The sequence below is a fragment of the Triturus cristatus genome, chromosome 1_1 (assembly GCF_964204655.1).
Source record: "Triturus cristatus chromosome 1_1, aTriCri1.1, whole genome shotgun sequence".
Taxonomy (NCBI): Eukaryota; Metazoa; Chordata; class Amphibia; order Caudata; family Salamandridae; genus Triturus; species Triturus cristatus.
In genome coordinates, this window is record NC_140579.1 from 201228700 (window position 1) to 201244365 (window position 15666).

The following is a 15666-nucleotide window of genomic DNA, read 5'->3' on the forward strand; positions in this document are numbered from 1 at the left end:
AGTGAGAGTGAGTGAGTCAGTCAGTGAGAGTGAGTGAGTCAATCAGTGAGAGTGAGTCAGTCAGTGAGAGTGAGTGAGTCAGTGAGAGTGAGTCAGTCAGTGAGAGTGAGTGAGTCAGTGAGAGAGAGAGTGAGACAGTGAGAGTGACTCAGTCAGTGAGAGTGAGTTTCAGTCAGTGAGAGTGAGTGAGTCAGTCAGTGAGAGTGAGTGAGTCAGTCAGTGAGAGTGAGGGAGTCAGTCAGTGAGAGTGAGTCAGTCAGTGAGAGTAAGTGAGTCAGTCAGTGAGAGTGAGTGAGTCAGTGAGAGTGAGCGAGTCAGTCAGTGAGAGTGAGTGAGTCAGTCAGGGAGACTGAGTCAGTCAGTGAGAGTGCATGAGTCAGTCAGTGAAAGTGAGTGTCAGTCAGTGAGAGTGAGTGTCAGTCAGTGAGAGTGAGTGTCAGTCAGTGAGAGTGAGTGTCAGTCAGTGAGAGTGAGTGAGTCAGTCAGTGAGAGTAAGTGAGTCAGTCAGTGAGAGTGAGTGAGTCAGTCAGTGAGAGTGAGTGAGTCAGCCAGTGAGTCAGCCAGTGAGTCATGCAGTGACTCAGTCAGTGAGAGTGAGCCAGTCAGTGAGAGTGAGTCAGTCAGTGAGAGTGAGTCAGTCAGTGAGTGAGAGTCAGTGAGTCAGTGAGAGTCAGTGAGTCAGTTAGAGTGAGTGAGTCAGTGAGAGTGAGTGAGTCAGTGAGAGTGAGTGAGTCAGTGAGAGTGAGTGAGTGAGTCAGTCAGAGTGAGTAAATCATTGAGAGTGAGTGAGTCAGTGAGAGTGAGTGAGTCAGTGAGAGTGAGTCAGTCAGTCAGTGAGAGTGAGTGAGTCAGTCAGTGAGTGTGAGTGAGTCAGTCAGTAAGAGAGAGAGAGAGTCAGTCAGTGAGAGTGAGTCAGTCAGTGAGAGTGAGTGAGTCAGTGAGTGAGAGTGAGTGAGTCAGTCAGTTAGAATGAGTCAATCAGTGAGAGTGAGTCAGTCAGTGAGAGTGAGTCAGTCAGTGAGAGTGAGTGAGTCAGTGAGAGAGAGAGTGAGTCAGTGAGAGTGAGTGAGTCAGTCAGGGAGACTGAGTCAGTCAGTGAGAGTACGTGAGTCAGTCAGTGAGAGTGAGTGTCAGTCAGTGAGAGTGAGTGTCAGTCAGTGAGAGTTAGTGTCAGTCAGTGAGAGTGAGTCTCAGTCAGTGAGAGTGAGTGAGTCAGTCAGTGAGAGTGAGTGAGTCAGTCAGTGAGAGTGAGTGAGTCAGTCAGTGAGAGTGAGTGAGTCAGCCAGTCAGTCAGCCAGTGGGTCAGTCAGTGACTCAGTCAGTGAGAGTGAGCCAGTCAGTGAGAGTGAGTCAGTCAGTGAGAGTGAGTCAGTCAGTGAGAGTGAGTCAGTAAGAGTGAGTCAGTGAGAGTGAGTGAGTCAGTCAGTGAGTGTGAGTGAGTCAGTCAGTGAGAGAGAGAGAGTCAGTCAGTGAGAGTGAGTCAGTCAGTGAGAGTGAGTGAGTCAGTCAGTGAGAGTGAGTGAGTCAGTCAGTGAGAGTGAGTCAGTCAGTGAGAGTGAGTGAGTCAGTGAGAGTGAGAGTGAGTCAGTGAGAGTGAGTCAGTCAGTGAGAGTGAGCGAGTCAGTCAGTGAGAGTGAGTGAGTCAGTCAGTGAGAGTGAGTGAGTCAGTGAGAGTGAGTGAGTCAGTCAGGGAGACTGAGTCAGTCAGTGAGAGTGCGTGAGTCAGTCAGTGAGAGTGAGTGTCAGTCAGTGAGAGTGAGTGTCAGTCAGTGAGAGTGAGTGTCAGTCAGTGAGAGTGAGTCTCAGTCAGTGAGAGTGAGTGAGTCAGTCAGTGAGAGTGAGTGAGTCAGTCAGTGAGAGTGAGTGAGTCAGTCAGTGAGAGTGAGTGAGTCAGTCAGTGAGAGTGAGTCAATCAGTGAGAGTGAGTCAGTCAGTGAGAGTGAGTCAGTCAGTGAGAGTGAATGAGTCAGTCAGTGAGAGTGAGTGAGTCAGTCAGTGAGTGTGAGTGAGTCAGTCAGTAAGAGAGAGAGAGAGTCAGTCAGTGAGAGTGAGTCAGTCAGTGAGAGTGAGTGAGTCAGTGAGTGAGAGTGAGTAAATCAGTCAGTTAGAATGAGTCAATCAGTGAGAGTGAGTCAGTCAGTGAGAGTGAGTCAGTCAGTGAGAGTGAATGAGTCAGTGAGAGAGAGAGTGAGTCAGTGAGAATGAGTCAGTCAGTGAGAGTGAGCGAGTCAGTCAGTGAGAGTGAGTGAGTCAGTCAGTGAGAGTGAGTGAGTCAGTGAGAGTGAGTGAGTCAGTCAGGGAGACTGAGTCAGTCAATGAAAGTACGTGAGTCAGTCAGTGAGAGTGAGTGTCAGTCAGTGAGAGTGAGTGTCAGTCAGTGAGAGTTAGTGTCAGTCAGTGAGAGTGAGTCTCAGTCAGTGAGAGTGAGTGAGTCAGTCAGTGAGAGTGAGTGAGTCAGTCAGTGAGAGTGAGTGAGTCAGTCAGTGAGAGTGAGTGAGTCAGCCAGTGAGTCAGCCAGTGGGTCAGTCAGTGACTCAGTCAGTGAGAGTGAGCCAAGTCAGTGAGAGTGAGTCAGTCAGTGAGAGTGAGTCAGTCAGTGAGTGAGAGTCACTGAGTCAGTGAGAGTCAGTGAGTCAGTTAGAGTGAGTGAGTCAGTGAGAGTGAGTGAGTCAGTGAGAGTGAGTGAGTCAGTGAGAGTGAGTGAGTGAGTCAGTGAGAGTGAGTAAATCATTGAGAGTGAGTGAGTCAGTGAGAGTGAGTGAGTCAGTGAGAGTGAGTGAGTCAGTCAGTGAGAGTGAGTGAGTGAGTCAGTGAGTGTGAGTGAGTCAGTCAGTGAGAGAGAGAGAGTCAGTCAGTGAGAGTGAGTCAGTCAGTGAGAGTGAGTGAGTCAGTCAGTGAGAGTGAGTGAGTCAGTCAGTGAGAGTGAGTCAATCAGTGAGAGTGAGTCAGTCAGTGAGAGTGAGTCAGTCAGTGAGAGTGAGTGAGTCAGTGAGAGAGAGAGTGAGTCAGTGAGAGTGAGTCAGTCAGTGAGAGTGAGCGAGTCAGTCAGTGAGAGTGAGTGAGTGAGTCAGTGAGAGTGAGTGAGTCAGTGAGAGTGAGTGAGTCAGTCAGGGAGACTGAGTCAGTCAGTGAGAGTGCGTGAGTCAGTCAGTGAGAGTGAGTGTCAGTCAGTGAGAGTGAGTGTCAGTCAGTGAGAGTGAGTGTCAGTCAGTGAGAGTGAGTGAGTCAGTCAGTGAGAGTGAGTGAGTCAGTCAGTGAGAGTGAGTGAGTGAGTCAGTCAGTGAGAGTGAGTGAGTCAGTGAGAGAGAGAGTGAGTCAGTGAGAGTGAGTCAGTCAGTGAGAGTGAGCGAGTCAGTCAGTGAGAGTGAGTGAGTCAGTCAGTGAGAGTGAGTGAGTCAGTGAGAGTGAGTGAGTCAGTCAGGGAGACTGAGTCAGTCAGTGAGAGTGCGTGAGTCAGTCAGTGAGAGTGAGTGAGTCAGTCAGTGAGAGTGAGTGAGTCAGTCAGTGAGAGTGAGTGAGTGAGTCAGTCAGTGAGAGTGAGTGAGTCATTGAGAGTGAGTGAGTCAGTGAGAGTGAGTCAGTCAATCAGTGAGAGTGAGTCAGTCAGTCAGTGAGAGTGAGTCAGTGAGAGTGAGTCAGTGAGTGAGTGAGTCAGTGAGAGTGAGTGAGTCAGTGAGAGTGAGTCAATTAAAGTGAGTCATTGAGAGTGAATCAGTGAGAGTGAGAGTGAGGGAGTCAGTCAGTGAGAGTAAGTGAGTCAGTCAGTGAGAGTGAGTGAGTCAGTCAGTGAGAGTGAGTGAGTCAGCCAGTGAGTCAGCCAGTGAGTCATGCAGTGACTCAGTCAGTGAGAGTGAGCCAGTCAGTGAGAGTGAGTCAGTCAGTGAGAGTGAGTCAGTTAGTGAGTGAGAGTCAGTGAGTCAGTGAGAGTCAGTGAGTCAGTTAGAGTGAGTGAGTCAGTGAGAGTGAGTGAGTCAGTGAGAGTGAGTGAGTCAGTGAGAGTGAGTGAGTGAGTCAGTGAGAGTGAGTAAATCATTGAGAGTGAGTGAGTCAGTGAGAGTGAGTGAGTCAGTGAGAGTGAGTGAGTCAGTCAGTGAGAGTGAGTGAGTCAGTCAGTGAGAGTGAGTCAGTCAGGTAGAGTAAGTGAGTCAGTCAGTGAGAGTGAGTGAGTCAGTCAGTGAGAGTGAGTCAGTCAGTGAGAGTGAGTGAGTCAGTGAGAGAGAGAGTGAGTAAGTGAGAGTGAGTCAGTCAGTGAGAGTGAGCAAGTCAGTCAGTGACAGTGAATGAGTCAGTCAGTGAGAGTGAGTGAGTCAGTGAGAGTGAGTGAGTCAGTCAGGGAGACTGAGTCAGTCAGTGAGAGTGCGTGAGTCAGTCAGTGAGTGTGAGTGTCAGTCAGTGAGAGTGAGTGTCAGTCAGTGAGAGTGAGTGTCAGTCAGTGAGAGTGAGTCTCAGTCAGTGAGAGTGAGTGAGTCAGTCAGTGAGAGTGAGTGAGTCAATGAGAGTGAGTGAGTCAGTCAGTGAGAGTGAGTCAGTCAGTGAGAGTGAGTGAGTCAGTCAGTGAGAGTGAGTGTCATTCAGTGAGAGTGAGTGTCAGTCAGTGAGAGTGAGTCTCAGTCAGTGAGAGTAAGTGAGTCAGTCAGTGAGAGTGAGTGAGTCAGTCAGTGAGAGTGAGTGAGTCCGTCAATGAGAGTGAGTAAGTCAGTCAGTGAGAGTGAGTGAGTCAGCCAGTGAGTCAGCCAGTTAGTCAGTCAGTGACTCAGTCAGTGAGAGTGAACCAGTCAGTGAGAGTGAGTCAGTCAGTGAGAGTGAGTCAGTCAGTGAGAGTGAGTCAGTCAGTGAGCGTCAGTGAGTCAGTGAGAGTCAGTGAGTCAGTGAGAGTGAGTGAGTCAGTGAGAGTGAGTGAGTGAGTCAGTGAGAGTGAGTGAGTGAGTCAGTGAGAGTGAATGAGTCATTGAGAGTGAGTGAGTCAGTGAGAGTGAGTGAGTCAGTGAGAGTGAGTGAATCAGTCAGTGAGAGTGAGTCAGTCAGTGAGTGTGAGTGAGTCAGTCAGTGAGAGAGAGAGAGAGAGTCAGTCAGTGAGAGTGAGTCAGTCAGTGAGAGTGAGTGAGTCAGTCAGTGAGAGTGAGTGAGTCAATCAGTGAGAGTGAGTCAGTCAGTGAGAGTGAGTGAGTCAGTGAGAGTGAGTCAGTCAGTGAGAGTGAGTGAGTCAGTGAGAGAGAGAGTGAGTCAGTGAGAGTGACTCAGTCAGTGAGAGTGAGTTTCAGTCAGTGAGAGTGAGTGAGTCAGTCAGTGAGAGTGAGTGAGTCAGTCAGTGAGAGTGAGTGAGTCAGTCAGTGAGAGTGAGTCAGTCAGTGAGAGTAAGTGAGTCAGTCAGTGAGAGTGAGTGAGTCAGTGAGAGTGAGCGAGTCAGTCAGTGAGAGTGAGTGAGTCAGTCAGGGAGACTGAGTCAGTCAGTGAGAGTGCATGAGTCAGTCAGTGAAAGTGAGTGTCAGTCAGTGAGAGTGAGTGTCAGTCAGTGAGAGTGAGTGTCAGTCAGTGAGAGTGAGTGTCAGTCAGTGGGAGTGAGTGAGTCAGTCAGTGAGAGTAAGTGAGTCAGTCAGTGAGAGTGAGTGAGTCAGTCAGTGAGAGTGAGTGAGTCAGCCAGTGAGTCAGCCAGTGAGTCATGCAGTGACTCAGTCAGTGAGAGTGAGCCAGTCAGTGAGAGTGAGTCAGTCAGTGAGAGTGAGTCAGTCAGTGAGTGAGAGTCAGTGAGTCAGTGAGAGTCAGTGAGTCAGTTAGAGTGAGTGAGTCAGTGAGAGTGAGTGAGTCAGTGAGAGTGAGTGAGTCAGTGAGAGTGAGTGAGTGAGTCAGTCAGAGTGAGTAAATCATTGAGAGTGAGTGAGTCAGTGAGAGTGAGTGAGTCAGTGAGAGTGAGTGAGTCAGTCAGTGAGAGTGATGGAGTCAGTCAGTGAGTGTGAGTGAGTCAGTCAGTAAGAGAGAGAGAGAGTCAGTCAGTGAGAGTGAGTCAGTCAGTGAGAGTGAGTGAGTCAGTGAGTGAGAGTGAGTGAGTCAGTCAGTTAGAATGAGTCAATCAGTGAGAGTGAGTCAGTCAGTGAGAGTGAGTCAGTCAGTGAGAGTGAGTGAGTCAGTGAGAGAGAGAGTGAGTCAGTGAGAGTGAGTGAGTCAGTCAGGGAGACTGAGTCAGTCAGTGAGAGTACGTGAGTCAGTCAGTGAGAGTGAGTGTCAGTCAGTGAGAGTGAGTGTCAGTCAGTGAGAGTTAGTGTCAGTCAGTGAGAGTGAGTCTCAGTCAGTGAGAGTGAGTGAGTCAGTCAGTGAGAGTGAGTGAGTCAGTCAGTGAGAGTGAGTGAGTCAGTCAGTGAGAGTGAGTGAGTCAGCCAGTCAGTCAGCCAGTGGGTCAGTCAGTGACTCAGTCAGTGAGAGTGAGCCAGTCAGTGAGAGTGAGTCAGTCAGTGAGAGTGAGTCAGTCAGTCAGTGAGAGTGAGTCAGTCAGTCAGTGAGAGTGAGTCAGTGAGAGTGAGTCAGTGAGTGAGTGAGTCAGTGAGAGTGAGTGAGTCAGTGAGAGTGAGTCAATTAAAGTGAGTCAGTGAGAGTGAGAGTTAGAGAGTCAGTCAGTGAGAGTAAGTGAGTCAGTCAGTGAGAGTGAGTGAGTCAGTCAGTGAGAGTGAGTGAGTCAGCCAGTGAGTCAGCCAGTGAGTCATGCAGTGAATCAGTCAGTGAGAGTGAGCCAGTCAGTGAGAGTGAGTCAGTCAGTGAGAGTGAGTCAGTCAGTGAGTGAGAGTCAGTGAGTCAGTGAGAGTCAGTGAGTCAGTTAGAGTGAGTGAGTCAGTGAGAGTGAGTGAGTCAGTGAGAGTGAGTGAGTCAGTGAGAGTGAGTGAGTGAGTCAGTGAGAGTGAGTAAATCATTGAGAGTGAGTGAGTCAGTGAGAGTGAGTGAGTCAGTGAGAGTGAGTGAGTCAGTCAGTGAGAGTGAGTGAGTCAGTCAGTGAGTGTGAGTGAGTCAGTCAGTGAGAGAGAGAGAGAGTCAGTCAGTGAGAGTGAGTCAGTCAGTGAGAGTGTGTGAGTCAGTCAGTGAGACTGAGTGAGTCAGTCAGTGAGAGTGAGTCAATCAGTGAGAGTGAGTCAGTCAGTGAGAGTGAGTCAGTCAGTGAGAGTGAGTGAGTCAGTCAGTGAGAGTGAGTCAGTCAGTCAGTGAGTGTGAGTGAGTCAGTCAGTAAGAGAGAGAGAGAGTCAGTCAGTGACAGTGAGTCAGTCAGTGAGAGTGAGTGAGTGAGAGTGAGTGAGTCAGTCAGTTAGAATGAGTCAATCAGTGAGAGTGAGTCAGTCAGTGAGAGTGAGTCAGTCAGTGAGAGTGAGTGAGTCAGTGAGAGAGAGAATGAGTCAGTGAGAGTGAGTCAGTCAGTGAGAGTGAGCGAGTCAGTCAGTGAGAGTGAGTCAGTCAGTCAGTGAGAGTGAGTGAGTCAGTGAGAGTGAGTGAGTCAGTCAGGGAGACTGAGTCAGTCAGTGAGAGTACGTGAGTCAGTCACTGAGAGTGAGTGTCAGTCAGTGAGAGTGAGTGTCAGTCAGTGAGAGTGAGTCTCAGTCAGTGAGAGTGAGTGAGTCAGTCAGTGAGAGTGAGTGAGTCAGTCAGTGAGAGTGAGTGAGTCAGTCAGTGAGAGTGAGTGATTCAGCCAGTGAGTCAGCCAGTGGGTCAGTCAGTGACTCAGTCAGTGAGAGTGAGCCAGTCAGTGAGAGTGAGTCAGTCAGTGAGAGTGAGTCAGTCAGTGAGTGAGAGTCACTGAGTCAGTGAGAGTCAGTGAGTCAGTTAGAGTGAGTGAGTCAGTGAGAGTGAGTGAGTCAGTGAGAGTGAGTGAGTGAGTCAGTGAGAGCGAGTGAGTGAGTCAGTGAGAGTGAGTAAATCATTGAGAGTGAGTGAGTCAGTGAGAGTGAGTGAGTCAGTGAGAGTAAATCAGTCAGTCAGTGAGAGTGAGTGAGTCAGTCAGTGAGTGTGAGTGAGTCAGTCAGTGAGAGAGAGAGAGTCAGTCAGTGAGAGTGAGTCAGTCAGTGAGAGTGAGTGAGTCAGTCAGTGAGAGTGAGTGAGTCAGTCAGTGAGAGTGAGTCAGTCAGTGAGAGTGAGTGAGTCAGTCAGTGAGAGTAAGTGAGTCAGTCAGTGAGAGTGAGTCAGTCAGTGAGAGTGAGTGAGTCAGTGAGAGAGAGAGTGAGTCAGTGAGAGTGAGTCAGTCAGTGAGAGTGAGCGAGTCAGTCAGTGAGAGTGAGTGAGTCAGTCAGTGAGAGTGAGTGAGTCAGTGAGAGTGAGTGAGTCAGTCAGGGAGACTGAGTCAGTCAGTGAGAGTGCGTGAGTCAGTCAGTGAGAGTGAGTGAGTCAGTCAGTGAGAGTGAGTGAGTCAGTCAGTGAGAGTGAGTGAGTGAGTCAGTCAGTGAGAGTGAGTGAGTCATTGAGAGTGAGTGAGTCAGTGAGAGTGAGTCAGTCAATCAGTGAGAGTGAGTCAGTCAGTCAGTGAGAGTGAGTCAGTGAGAGTGAGTCAGTGAGTGAGTGAGTCAGTGAGAGTGAGTGAGTCAGTGAGAGTGAGTCAATTAAAGTGAGTCATTGAGAGTGAATCAGTGAGAGTGAGAGTGAGGGAGTCAGTCAGTGAGAGTAAGTGAGTCAGTCAGTGAGAGTGAGTGAGTCAGTCAGTGAGAGTGAGTGAGTCAGCCAGTGAGTCAGCCAGTGAGTCATGCAGTGACTCAGTCAGTGAGAGTGAGCCAGTCAGTGAGAGTGAGTCAGTCAGTGAGAGTGAGTCAGTTAGTGAGTGAGAGTCAGTGAGTCAGTGAGAGTCAGTGAGTCAGTTAGAGTGAGTGAGTCAGTGAGAGTGAGTGAGTCAGTGAGAGTGAGTGAGTCAGTGAGAGTGAGTGAGTGAGTCAGTGAGAGTGAGTAAATCATTGAGAGTGAGTGAGTCAGTGAGAGTGAGTGAGTCAGTGAGAGTGAGTGAGTCAGTCAGTGAGAGTGAGTGAGTCAGTCAGTGAGAGTGAGTCAGTCAGGTAGAGTAAGTGAGTCAGTCAGTGAGAGTGAGTGAGTCAGTCAGTGAGAGTGAGTCAGTCAGTGAGAGTGAGTGAGTCAGTGAGAGAGAGAGTGAGTAAGTGAGAGTGAGTCAGTCAGTGAGAGTGAGCAAGTCAGTCAGTGACAGTGAATGAGTCAGTCAGTGAGAGTGAGTGAGTCAGTGAGAGTGAGTGAGTCAGTCAGGGAGACTGAGTCAGTCAGTGAGAGTGCGTGAGTCAGTCAGTGAGTGTGAGTGTCAGTCAGTGAGAGTGAGTGTCAGTCAGTGAGAGTGAGTGTCAGTCAGTGAGAGTGAGTCTCAGTCAGTGAGAGTGAGTGAGTCAGTCAGTGAGAGTGAGTGAGTCAATGAGAGTGAGTGAGTCAGTCAGTGAGAGTGAGTCAGTCAGTGAGAGTGAGTGAGTCAGTCAGTGAGAGTGAGTGTCATTCAGTGAGAGTGAGTGTCAGTCAGTGAGAGTGAGTCTCAGTCAGTGAGAGTAAGTGAGTCAGTCAGTGAGAGTGAGTGAGTCAGTCAGTGAGAGTGAGTGAGTCCGTCAATGAGAGTGAGTAAGTCAGTCAGTGAGAGTGAGTGAGTCAGCCAGTGAGTCAGCCAGTTAGTCAGTCAGTGACTCAGTCAGTGAGAGTGAACCAGTCAGTGAGAGTGAGTCAGTCAGTGAGAGTGAGTCAGTCAGTGAGAGTGAGTCAGTCAGTGAGCGTCAGTGAGTCAGTGAGAGTCAGTGAGTCAGTGAGAGTGAGTGAGTCAGTGAGAGTGAGTGAGTGAGTCAGTGAGAGTGAGTGAGTGAGTCAGTGAGAGTGAATGAGTCATTGAGAGTGAGTGAGTCAGTGAGAGTGAGTGAGTCAGTGAGAGTGAGTGAATCAGTCAGTGAGAGTGAGTCAGTCAGTGAGTGTGAGTGAGTCAGTCAGTGAGAGAGAGAGAGAGAGTCAGTCAGTGAGAGTGAGTCAGTCAGTGAGAGTGAGTGAGTCAGTCAGTGAGAGTGAGTGAGTCAATCAGTGAGAGTGAGTCAGTCAGTGAGAGTGAGTGAGTCAGTGAGAGTGAGTCAGTCAGTGAGAGTGAGTGAGTCAGTGAGAGAGAGAGTGAGTCAGTGAGAGTGACTCAGTCAGTGAGAGTGAGTTTCAGTCAGTGAGAGTGAGTGAGTCAGTCAGTGAGAGTGAGTGAGTCAGTCAGTGAGAGTGAGTGAGTCAGTCAGTGAGAGTGAGTCAGTCAGTGAGAGTAAGTGAGTCAGTCAGTGAGAGTGAGTGAGTCAGTGAGAGTGAGCGAGTCAGTCAGTGAGAGTGAGTGAGTCAGTCAGGGAGACTGAGTCAGTCAGTGAGAGTGCATGAGTCAGTCAGTGAAAGTGAGTGTCAGTCAGTGAGAGTGAGTGTCAGTCAGTGAGAGTGAGTGTCAGTCAGTGAGAGTGAGTGTCAGTCAGTGGGAGTGAGTGAGTCAGTCAGTGAGAGTAAGTGAGTCAGTCAGTGAGAGTGAGTGAGTCAGTCAGTGAGAGTGAGTGAGTCAGCCAGTGAGTCAGCCAGTGAGTCATGCAGTGACTCAGTCAGTGAGAGTGAGCCAGTCAGTGAGAGTGAGTCAGTCAGTGAGAGTGAGTCAGTCAGTGAGTGAGAGTCAGTGAGTCAGTGAGAGTCAGTGAGTCAGTTAGAGTGAGTGAGTCAGTGAGAGTGAGTGAGTCAGTGAGAGTGAGTGAGTCAGTGAGAGTGAGTGAGTGAGTCAGTCAGAGTGAGTAAATCATTGAGAGTGAGTGAGTCAGTGAGAGTGAGTGAGTCAGTGAGAGTGAGTGAGTCAGTCAGTGAGAGTGATGGAGTCAGTCAGTGAGTGTGAGTGAGTCAGTCAGTAAGAGAGAGAGAGAGTCAGTCAGTGAGAGTGAGTCAGTCAGTGAGAGTGAGTGAGTCAGTGAGTGAGAGTGAGTGAGTCAGTCAGTTAGAATGAGTCAATCAGTGAGAGTGAGTCAGTCAGTGAGAGTGAGTCAGTCAGTGAGAGTGAGTGAGTCAGTGAGAGAGAGAGTGAGTCAGTGAGAGTGAGTGAGTCAGTCAGGGAGACTGAGTCAGTCAGTGAGAGTACGTGAGTCAGTCAGTGAGAGTGAGTGTCAGTCAGTGAGAGTGAGTGTCAGTCAGTGAGAGTTAGTGTCAGTCAGTGAGAGTGAGTCTCAGTCAGTGAGAGTGAGTGAGTCAGTCAGTGAGAGTGAGTGAGTCAGTCAGTGAGAGTGAGTGAGTCAGTCAGTGAGAGTGAGTGAGTCAGCCAGTCAGTCAGCCAGTGGGTCAGTCAGTGACTCAGTCAGTGAGAGTGAGCCAGTCAGTGAGAGTGAGTCAGTCAGTGAGAGTGAGTCAGTCAGTCAGTGAGAGTGAGTCAGTCAGTCAGTGAGAGTGAGTCAGTGAGAGTGAGTCAGTGAGTGAGTGAGTCAGTGAGAGTGAGTGAGTCAGTGAGAGTGAGTCAATTAAAGTGAGTCAGTGAGAGTGAGAGTTAGAGAGTCAGTCAGTGAGAGTAAGTGAGTCAGTCAGTGAGAGTGAGTGAGTCAGTCAGTGAGAGTGAGTGAGTCAGCCAGTGAGTCAGCCAGTGAGTCATGCAGTGAATCAGTCAGTGAGAGTGAGCCAGTCAGTGAGAGTGAGTCAGTCAGTGAGAGTGAGTCAGTCAGTGAGTGAGAGTCAGTGAGTCAGTGAGAGTCAGTGAGTCAGTTAGAGTGAGTGAGTCAGTGAGAGTGAGTGAGTCAGTGAGAGTGAGTGAGTCAGTGAGAGTGAGTGAGTGAGTCAGTGAGAGTGAGTAAATCATTGAGAGTGAGTGAGTCAGTGAGAGTGAGTGAGTCAGTGAGAGTGAGTGAGTCAGTCAGTGAGAGTGAGTGAGTCAGTCAGTGAGTGTGAGTGAGTCAGTCAGTGAGAGAGAGAGAGAGTCAGTCAGTGAGAGTGAGTCAGTCAGTGAGAGTGTGTGAGTCAGTCAGTGAGACTGAGTGAGTCAGTCAGTGAGAGTGAGTCAATCAGTGAGAGTGAGTCAGTCAGTGAGAGTGAGTCAGTCAGTGAGAGTGAGTGAGTCAGTCAGTGAGAGTGAGTCAGTCAGTCAGTGAGTGTGAGTGAGTCAGTCAGTAAGAGAGAGAGAGAGTCAGTCAGTGACAGTGAGTCAGTCAGTGAGAGTGAGTGAGTGAGAGTGAGTGAGTCAGTCAGTTAGAATGAGTCAATCAGTGAGAGTGAGTCAGTCAGTGAGAGTGAGTCAGTCAGTGAGAGTGAGTGAGTCAGTGAGAGAGAGAATGAGTCAGTGAGAGTGAGTCAGTCAGTGAGAGTGAGCGAGTCAGTCAGTGAGAGTGAGTCAGTCAGTCAGTGAGAGTGAGTGAGTCAGTGAGAGTGAGTGAGTCAGTCAGGGAGACTGAGTCAGTCAGTGAGAGTACGTGAGTCAGTCACTGAGAGTGAGTGTCAGTCAGTGAGAGTGAGTGTCAGTCAGTGAGAGTGAGTCTCAGTCAGTGAGAGTGAGTGAGTCAGTCAGTGAGAGTGAGTGAGTCAGTCAGTGAGAGTGAGTGAGTCAGTCAGTGAGAGTGAGTGATTCAGCCAGTGAGTCAGCCAGTGGGTCAGTCAGTGACTCAGTCAGTGAGAGTGAGCCAGTCAGTGAGAGTGAGTCAGTCAGTGAGAGTGAGTCAGTCAGTGAGTGAGAGTCACTGAGTCAGTGAGAGTCAGTGAGTCAGTTAGAGTGAGTGAGTCAGTGAGAGTGAGTGAGTCAGTGAGAGTGAGTGAGTGAGTCAGTGAGAGCGAGTGAGTGAGTCAGTGAGAGTGAGTAAATCATTGAGAGTGAGTGAGTCAGTGAGAGTGAGTGAGTCAGTGAGAGTAAATCAGTCAGTCAGTGAGAGTGAGTGAGTCAGTCAGTGAGTGTGAGTGAGTCAGTCAGTGAGAGAGAGAGAGTCAGTCAGTGAGAGTGAGTCAGTCAGTGAGAGTGAGTGAGTCAGTCAGTGAGAGTGAGTGAGTCAGTCAGTGAGAGTGAGTCAGTCAGTGAGAGTGAGTGAGTCAGTGAGAGAGAGAGTGAGTCAGTGAGAGTGAGTCAGTCAGTGAGAGTGAGCGAGTCAGTCAGTGAGAGTGAGTGAGTCAGTCAGTGAGAGTGAGTGAGTCAGTGAGAGTGAGTGAGTCAGTCAGGGAGACTGAGTCAGTCAGTGAGAGTGCGTGAGTCAGTCAGTGAGAGTGAGTGTCAGTCAGTGAGAGTGAGTGTCAGTCAGTGAGAGTGAGTGTCAGTCAGTGAGAGTGAGTCTCAGTCAGTGAGAGTGAGTGAGTCAGTCAGTGAGAGTGAGTGAGTCAGTCAGTGAGAGTGAGTGAGTCAGTCAGTGAGAGTGAGTGAGTCAGTCAGTGAGAGTGAGTCAATCAGTGAGAGTGAGTCAGTCAGTGAGAGTGAGTCAGTCAGTGAGAGTGAATGAGTCAGTCAGTGAGAGTGAGTGAGTCAGTCAGTGAGTGTGAGTGAGTCAGTCAGTAAGAGAGAGAGAGAGAGAGTCAGTCAGTGAGAGTGAGTCAGTCAGTGAGAGTGAGTGAGTCAGTGAGTGAGAGTGAGTAAATCAGTCAGTTAGAATGAGTCAATCAGTGAGAGTGAGTCAGTCAGTGAGAGTGAGTCAGTCAGTGAGAGTGAATGAGTCAGTGAGAGAGAGAGTGAGTCAGTGAGAATGAGTCAGTCAGTGAGAGTGAGCGAGTCAGTCAGTGAGAGTGAGTGAGTCAGTCAGTGAGAGTGAGTGAGTCAGTGAGAGTGAGTGAGTCAGTCAGGGAGACTGAGTCAGTCAATGAAAGTACGTGAGTCAGTCAGTGAGAGTGAGTGTCAGTCAGTGAGAGTGAGTGTCAGTCAGTGAGAGTTAGTGTCAGTCAGTGAGAGTGAGTCTCAGTCAGTGAGAGTGAGTGAGTCAGTCAGTGAGAGTGAGTGAGTCAGTCAGTGAGAGTGAGTGAGTCAGCCAGTGAGTCAGCCAGTGGGTCAGTCAGTGACTCAGTCAGTGAGAGTGAGCCAGTCAGTGAGAGTGAGTCAGTCAGTGAGAGTGAGTCAGTCAGTGAGTGAGAGTCACTGAGTCAGTGAGAGTCAGTGAGTCAGTTAGAGTGAGTGAGTCAGTGAGAGTGAGTGAGTCAGTGAGAGTGAGTGAGTCAGTGAGAGTGAGTGAGTGAGTCAGTGAGAGTGAGTAAATCATTGAGAGTGAGTGAGTCAGTGAGTCAGTGAGAGTGAGTGAGTCAGTCAGTGAGAGTGAGTGAGTGAGTCAGTGAGTGTGAGTGAGTCAGTCAGTGAGAGAGAGAGAGTCAGTCAGTGAGAGTGAGTCAGTCAGTGAGAGTGAGTGAGTCAGTCAGTGAGAGTGAGTGAGTCAGTCAGTGAGAGTGAGTCAATCAGTGAGAGTGAGTCAGTCAGTGAGAGTGAGTCAGTCAGTGAGAGTGAGTGAGTCAGTGAGAGAGAGAGTGAGTCAGTGAGAGTGAGTCAGTCAGTGAGAGTGAGCGAGTCAGTCAGTGAGAGTGAGTGAGTCAGTCAGTGAGAGTGAGTGAGTCAGTGAGAGTGAGTGAGTCAGTCAGGGAGACTGAGTCAGTCAGTGAGAGTGCGTGAGTCAGTCAGTGAGAGTGAGTGTCAGTCAGTGAGAGTGAGTGTCAGTCAGTGAGAGTGAGTGTCAGTCAGTGAGAGTGAGTGAGTCAGTCAGTGAGAGTGAGTGAGTCAGTCAGTGAGAGTGAGTGAGTGAGTCAGTCAGTGAGAGTGAGTGAGTCAGTGAGAGAGAGAGTGAGTCAGTGAGAGTGAGTCAGTCAGTGAGAGTGAGCGAGTCAGTCAGTGAGAGTGAGTGAGTCAGTCAGTGAGAGTGAGTGAGTCAGTGAGAGTGAGTGAGTCAGTCAGGGAGACTGAGTCAGTCAGTGAGAGTGCGTGAGTCAGTCAGTGAGAGTGAGTGAGTCAGTCAGTGAGAGTGAGTGAGTCAGTCAGTGAGAGTGAGTGAGTCAGTCAGTGAGAGTGAGTCAGTCAGTGAGAGTGAGTGAGTCATTGAGAGTGAGTGAGTTTTTGAGAGTGAGTCAGTCAATCAGTGAGAGTGAGTCAGTCAGTCAGTGAGAGTGAGTCAGTGAGAGTGAGTCAGTGAGTGAGTGAGTCAGTGAGAGTGAGTGAGTCAGTGAGAGTGAGTCAATTAAAGTGAGTCAGTGAGAGTGAGTCAGTGAGAGTGAGAGTGAGGGAGTCAGTCAGTGAGAGTAAGTGAGTCAGTCAGTGAGAGTGAGTGAGTCAGTCAGTGAGAGTGAGTGAGTCAGCCAGTGAGTCAGCCAGTGAGTCATGCAGTGACTCAGTCAGTGAGAGTGAGCCAGTCAGTGAGAGTGAGTCAGTCAGTGAGAGTGAGTCAGTTAGTGAGTGAGAGTCAGTGAGTCAGTGAGAGTCAGTGAGTCAGTTAGAGTGAGTGAGTCAGTGAGAGTGAGTGAGTCAGTGAGAGTGAGTGAGTCAGTGAGAGTGAGTGAGTGAGTCAGTGAGAGTGAGTAAATCATTGAGAGTGAGTGAGTCAGTGAGAGTGAGTGAGTCAGTGAGAGTGAGTGAGTCAGTCAGTGAGAGTGAGTGAGTCAGTCAGTGAGAGTGAGTCAGTCAGGTAGAGTAAGTGAGTCAGTCAGTGAGAGTGAGTGAGTCAGTCAGTGAGAGTGAGTCAGTCAGTGAGAGTGAGTGAGTCAGTGAGAGAGAGAGTGAGTAAGTGAGAGTGAGTCAGTCAGTGA